The following is a 7,500-nucleotide window of genomic DNA, read 5'->3' on the forward strand; positions in this document are numbered from 1 at the left end:
GTAAAATAAAAGCTTGGTGTCCATTTATGGTGTTTAGCAGAAAGGCAGAGAGACAGAAACCTCACCATCACATTTGATAATCTCAGGCAAGTGCATTAAAGTTAGCAACGTCCAAACATTTTCTGAATATAACGCAATCTTTCTGTGCATTGAGGCAATGCACGAGAAAGCTGAGGAGCGTGTGACTATAGAATCATAGAATAGAATCATAGCATCCCTACTGTGCAGAAGAGGCCATTCGGCCCTTTGAGTCAGCACTGACTCTCGCTGACAGAGCATCTTAAACAGGCCCTCTCCCCCTCCCTATCCCCGTAACCCCACATGTTTTGCATTGCTAATCCATCTAACCAACACACGGTGCTACAGAGGTTAGCGCTGCTGCCTCACAGCGCCAGGGACCCGGTTTCGATTCCCGGCTTGGGTCACTGTCTGTGTGGAGTCTGCACGTTCTCCCCGTGTCTGTGTGGGTTTCCTCCAGCTCTCCGGTTTCCTTCCACAATCCAAAAGTGTGCTGGTTAGGTGCATTGACCATGCTAAATTCTCCGTCAGTGTACCTGAACAGGCAACGAGGGGATTTTCACAATAACTTTGTTGCAGTGTTAACGTAAACCTACTCGTGACACTAATAAATAAACTTAAACATCTTGGGACACTAAGAGGCAATTTACTACGGCCTGCACATCTTTGGACTGTGGGACGAAACTGGAGCACCCAGAGGAAACCCATGCAGACACGAGTGATGCACCATTGATTGCGCAAAGACTCGTTGTTACGAAATAACAGGCTTTTATTAACGAAAGAACTGGAGCACACCCGAATCGATAGCTAATCCGAACTGAGGCAAAAGGGGCGGAGAGCAGTCGCCTTTAAACCCAGAGAAGGGCGGAGTCCCAGATTGAGGCAGCAGGGGCGTGTCCAGGCATATCACACAAACAGACAATACTACAGTGGTTCACCACATTCACCCCCTGTTTAAAAAAAAGTTCGGCGGGGGCGAGGTGGTGGAACGACAGTCACAGAGTTACAAGTTCAGGTGGCTAGGGCAAAGTCAGACACATCGCTCTCCACCTGGAATGGGGTGGATTCGTCTACAGCGTGCATCGTGGCCTTCGCGATATCCGCTTTGATGCGGTCAAAGGCCAGCCGAGCCTCCGCCGCCAGGGGAAAAGATGTGGATTTGATGAGCGGACGGGCTTTGTCCGCATAATTGGGGACCCACTGGGCGTAGTACGAGAAGAAGCCCAGGCATCTCCTCAGTGCTTTGAGGGTGGTGGGGAGGGGAAGTTCCAGGAGGGGACAAGTGGTCAGGATCGGGGCCGATGACCCCGTTCTCCACAACACAACCAAGGATGGCGAGGCGGCGCGTGCGGAATACACACTTCTCCTTATTATAGGTCAGGTTGAGGAGTGCCGCAGTGTGGAGGAATGTTTGGAGGTTGGTGTCGTGGTCCTGCTGATCATGGCCGCAGATGGTGATGTTATCCAGGTACGGGAAGGTGGCCCACAGCCCGTTCTGGTCCACCATTCGGTCCATCTCACGCTGGAAAACCGAGACCCCATTGGTGACGCCGAAGGGGACCCGAAGGAAGTGATAGAGACGGCCATCCGCCTCGAAGGCAGTGTATTGGCGGTCTTCCGGGCAGATAGGGAGCTGGTGGTATGTAGACTTCAAGTCAATGGTGGAGAACACCCGATATTGTGCAATCTGATTGACCATGTCAGATATGCGGGGAAGGGGATACGCGTCCAGCTGCGTGTATCGGTTGATGGTCTGACTGTAGTCAATGACCATGCAAAGTTTCTCCCCAGTCTTAACAACCACCACTTGGGCCCTCCAGGGACTGGAACTGGCCTCAATGATCCCCTCCCCCAGGAGGCGTCGCACCGCGGACTTGATGAACGCTCTATCTCCAGCGCTGTACCGTCTGCTTTTGGTGGCAATGGGCTTGCAGTCGGGGGTGAGGTGCTCAAAGAGTGAGGGAGGGGCGACTTTAAGGGTCGAGAGACCACAGGTGGTGCACGGTGGCTGGTCTAATAGCTGTGGATTTTGGACGGAGATTGGGGGAAAAGGCCCATTATACACCATGGTGACGCTCCCAAGGTGACACATGAAATCTAGCCCCAGTAGTACGGCAGCGCAGAGCTGTGGCAGCACGAGGAGCCTGCACTTGTCGTACACCGTGCCCCGTACAGTCAGAGTTGCCACACAGTAGCCGAGGACATTCACCGGCTGGGAGTCCGAAGCCATGGAGATTGATTGCTGCATTGGCAGTACTGGCAGTGCGTAGCGACTCACCGTGTTAGGGTGGATAAAACTCTCCATACTCCCACTGTCAAATAAGCAGTTAGTAGTGTGGCCGCATTTACCTTGATGTCCATCATGAACCAGGCGAGTTGATGAGGCCTGGACTGGTCCAACGCGACCGAGGCCACCGTCGGATTAGGCGAGGAGCCGCACGCGGTGGACGGTTCCCAAAATGGCGGCCCGTGTGACTCGCACGCAACTGATGGCGGCCCCCGTGGGTCACACGCGGCCGATGGCGTTGAAGACGGTGCCTCCCGCGGATCGCACGCGGCGCTGCTGGGCCTGGGGGCCGATTTTGCCCTGCAGACTTTCAGATAATGACCCTTCTTACCGCAGCCGGAGCAGTTCGCATCTTTCGCCGGGCAGCATCGTCGTGGGTGCTTCTCGAGGCCGCAGAAGTAGCACCTCGGGCCTCCGGAGACTGCCGCAGTGGTCAGTTCGGCATCGGGACGGGGCGTGGCGTAGGTTTGCGGCCCTCCCGGGTACAGAGATGGCGCCGGTCGCGGTGTCCACGGTGCGCCCTCGTGGTCGGGGGTGTAGACCTCGAGATTCCGAAAAGCCACCTTCAGCGAGTCGGCAAGTTCCACAGTTTTCTGCAGGTCCAGCCCACCTTGTTCCAGCAGGCGCTGCCGGATATCGGTCGACCTGATGCCCGCGACAAAGGCATCTCTGATCAGGTCGTCGGCGTTTTGGGCGGCTGAAACGGCCTTACAGTTGCAGGCTCTGCCGAGTGCACGCAGTTCGTGCAGGAATTGCTCAGTCGATTCCCCCGGCTGCTGTCTGCGAGTGGCCAGCAGATGTCTGGCGTAGACTTCATTCGGCTGCCGGTTGTACTGGCTCTTTAGGAGATCGATTGCCTCCTGATAAGTTTCCGTGTCTCGGATTATCGCGAAGACGTGAGCGCTGACACGGGCATGGAGCACGTGTAGTTTGTCGATGTCGGTAACGACGGCGGCGGGGGAGGAGGCGATGAAGGTCTCGAAGCAGCGCAGCCAGTGATCAAAACAGTTTGAGGTCCCAACAGCCGGGGGTCCAAGTCAAGTTTATCAGGTTTTAAGAGTTGCTCCATCCCAAAAACTTACGTTAATAAAATTGATGCACCATTGATTATGCAAAGACTCGTTGTTGCGAAATAACAGGCTTTTATTTACGAAAGAATTGGAGCACACCCGAACCAATAGCGAATCCGAACTGAGGCAAAAGGGGCGGAGAGCAGTCGCCTTTATACCCAGAGAAGGGCCGAGCCCCGGATTGAGGCAGCAGGGGCGTGTCCAGGCATATCACACAAACAGACAATACTACAGTGGTTCACCGCAACGAGGAGAATGTGCAAACTCCACCTCAAAGCCGGAATTGAACTCAGGTCCCTGGCGCTGTGAGGCAGCAGTGCCAACTACTGTGCCACCGTGCTGCCCAATGATGAGATTAACCAGGCGATGACTATTTCATTTTGTTACCAAGTGTCTGATGCCATACGCTAATTGTGTCTTTGTTTAAATAGATGCTGGGGTAAAATATGAAAACTTGAACTTTGAGTCGGCAGGGACTGTTGCAGTAAGGTTAGGTGGCTAACCAACACCTTCTCAAGGGCAGATAGGGATGGGAAATAAGTGATCTAACCCGTGACATTCACATCCCCTGAACAAATTTAAAACAACGCTTTTCACTTTCATATTCTCACCGATAGAGATGCCACCAGCTGATGATAAATTCTCTGCATAATTTCACAAAGCACAGCATTTAAATTTCTGTAGTAATGGTTTGACATCTGTCTTGCGTTGTCACGAATTATATTTACAATATTCTCAAAGTGTGGAGTGGAAGGAAGGCTTGCACCTATTTTCACCTGGAGAGCAGAAGTAGAAAGCGTCCCCAATATTCCTCACACAGTTTGACAAAGCTTCTAAAGCACCACAGGCACCGCGAAACCATCATGATTCCCGTTGCCTGAATGTAGTTGAATAGAATCCGGGCTGAAGAGCGCGCAGAGAACAGCATCGATGTAACAAAAGAAAGATCTGTCGTTGCAAAATTAAACTCAAATACTAACTCACCGTTGAAAGCTCATTACGTTGGCTGGAAATAATTGGCAAAATCGATAAATGGCTGTTGTGGGAGTTTGTTGTGGCAGCTTTGGTGTGTTTTAGGCTTTTAATTACTTCTCTCATGTTTCTTGTGATGAGGCAGAATATAATCGGAATATAATGCGTAGGATCAACTGTGAAGTCTAGCTTTTTGCTACCACTGAGCGATCTAGAATGACTACCTAGAATCTCTTCAGAAATGCAGGCCGGAATTTTATTGCCCCGCCCACCACGGGAATCAGAGCGGGTGAGGGGCGGACCGTGGGAAGGCCCGTTGACCTCAGGTGGGATTTTACAGTTTTGGGATGAGCCAGGCTGTAAAATCCCACCTATTGTGTTGTAATGAAAATAAAGACAGGCACGACCGCAGCCAATCAGGGCCTGACATAATGGCTGCCCAGTATGACGTTCAGTCAGTAAAAAAACCGGGATGTTTTGCTCATTGCTGATTAGACAAGAATATGAATACACAGCTCCCTTCAATCTGTTGGTGGGTGTAATGTCCTTGGGTCAAGGGCGGGAAGCTGACAGTCGAAAATGAGTCACCCATTAGAAAGCCCACCCATTCTCCTTCTCATTGACTAATGCTGTTTAAAGTATTGCTCATTATCCCGAATTAAGGCGAGCACCGCTTACAGTAAAAGACAACAACAGCCCAAAGGCATTGCCGCTGTAATAGCATTACTGGCTGTAGCCAAACCATTGTCTGTCTCACTCTTCGCCCTGACCTGGGACCAGAATTTCAGGACCTTCATAATTAATCTCCTGAGGGGAACCTTTCAAAACATCAAACTGTGTGAACTTTCTCCTTCACTCCCTGAAGAAATCTAGCAAAACTTGAGGACATTGATCTAACAGTCACAGGTTACATTATTCAACCCTGGCCAGCTGTATTCACAGATGAATTTTCCATCATGGGAACCAATGCGTTCCTCAGAGTATTTATTCATTTATGTTTGTGCTTGTTGGAATTTTCCGTCCTGTTCTTAATCAAATATTTTCTCAGCTCCTTTTTTAATGGGATTAATTGAAATTGCGTTGAATACACTTACAGATCTTTAGAATGTATAAAAATCTCTCACTTTGCTTGCGGTTTCTTTGATTTTTTTGCACTCAGCCCCTCTCGATTTGAAAGGCCGCTCTGTGCACAATTCCAATTCGTGTAACTTCCAAATCTTGCCTTGTCAATGACCAATTCAGCTCCACTGAGTTTCCTGGAATTCTGCACCCATCCTGTTTGCTCCTTCCTGAAACCTCACTCACACAGATGGTGGGAATTCTCGGGCCGTTCACACCGGCGGGGTTGGCTGGTCCCGCTGCAGTGAATGGAGATTCGGCTGAGAACAAGATTCTCTGTCCGTGATTACAGCAACGGCAGGGCGTTAACGGCCGGAGAATTCTGGCCACAATCTGGAAGTGTGGGAATATTAAGAACATAGAACAGTACAGCACAGAACAGGCCCTTTGGCCCACGATGTTGTGCCGAGCTTTATCTGAAACCAAGATCAAGCTATCCCACTCCCTATCATCCTGGTGTGCTCCATGTGCCTATCCAATAACCACATAAATGTTCCTAAAGTGTCTGACTCCTCTATCACTGCAGGCAGTCCATTCCACATCCCAACCACTCTCTGCGTAAAGAACCTACCTCTGATATGCTTCCTACATCTCCCACCATGAACCCTATAGTTATGCCCCCTTGTAATAGCTCCATCCACCCGAGGAAATAGTCTTTAAAAGTTCACTCTATCTATCCCCTTCATCATTTTGTAAACCTCTATTAAGTCTCCCCTCAGCCTCCTCCGCTCCAGAGAGAACAGCCCTAGCTCAACCTTTCCTCATAAGACCTATCCTCCAAGCCAGGCAGCATCCTGGTAAATCTCCTCTGCACTCTTTCCAGCGCTTCCACATCCTTCTTATAGTGAGGTGACCAGAACTGCACACAATATTCCAAATGTGGTCTCACCAGGTCCTGTACAGTTGCAGCATAACCCCACGGCTCTTAAACTCCAACCCCCTGTGAATAAAAGCTAACACACTATAGGCCTTCTTCACAGCTCTATCCACTTGAGTGGCAACCTTTAGAGATCTGTGGATATGAACCCCAAGATCTCTCTGTTCCTCCACAGTCTTCAAAACCCTACCTTTGACCCTGTAATCCACATTTAAATTAGTCCTACCAAAATGAATCACCTCACATTTATCAGGGTTAAACTCTGAAACCGTTACCGACACAATTCTTTTTAAAAATTAATTCTGTGGTCATGGTTGCCAAGATCAACACTTATTCCCCCTTTCTCATTGTCCTTCAAGAGGTGAATCGCCGCAGTCCATGTGGGGGACAGAAGTACATCCGCTGTGCTCTTAGGGAGGGAATTCCAGGATTTTGACCCAGTGACAGTGAAGGAATGGTGATTTTGTTCCAAGTCGGGATGGTCTGTGGCTGGGAGGTGGTGATGTGCCCAAGTGGCTACCAGCAACGTCCTTCTAGGTCAGGCTCGTCCAACCTTTCTGCTTGGGGTGGGGTGGGGGAAGGGGCGCGTTTGGATATTATCCTCACTCAGGGGGCCGATGAGAAAATTTCGGAAAGATGAGGTTTGGCAGAAAAACTGAATTAATAAAAAAGGGGGTTTTAAGGAAATAAGCATATTTCTGAGTGAAAGTAAGGCAACGCAAGAGCAATAAATGAAGTTTTAAAAAAGAGTAAATAATAAGAAGTGTGTGAAAGGGTGGAGAGTATGAGTGGGTCGATGTATAAGTGTTGGTGTGTGGGCATGAGAGTGAGTGAGCAACCCAGGCTGAGTGTAAAGCAGACTCAAACCCATCCCTACACACTCACTCTGTCTCTCGAACATATCCCCGTGCACTCACACAGTCCCTTGAACTCACTCCTACACACTCACTCAGTGGGTGGGATTATGCGGCCTCACAGGAGTGAGACCGGAAATTCCCGCTCAGGGTCACCGGACATTTGTATGGTCCGTCCCTCGCTCTGATTCCGTGACAGGCGAGGTGGTAGAATTCCAATGTGTCACTCACACTCATGCCCACTTGCTTAATCAGTCTCTCAAACTCACCCCTACACACTCACCCAGTGCCTTGAAATCACCC

The 7,500-nt window shown here is 50.1% G+C and overlaps 1 protein-coding gene across 5 annotated transcripts in view; it reads left to right on the top strand.

The window, feature by feature from the left end:
• The window catches only part of LOC144479199 (tetraspanin-18B-like), a 149,968-nt gene that overhangs the window by 39,085 nt on the left and 103,383 nt on the right, over nucleotides 1-7,500 (top strand). The gene's annotated exons all lie outside the window — the stretch shown is intronic.

This window comes from Mustelus asterias, chromosome 25, assembly GCF_964213995.1.
Source record: "Mustelus asterias chromosome 25, sMusAst1.hap1.1, whole genome shotgun sequence".
NCBI lineage: Eukaryota > Metazoa > Chordata > Chondrichthyes > Carcharhiniformes > Triakidae > Mustelus > Mustelus asterias.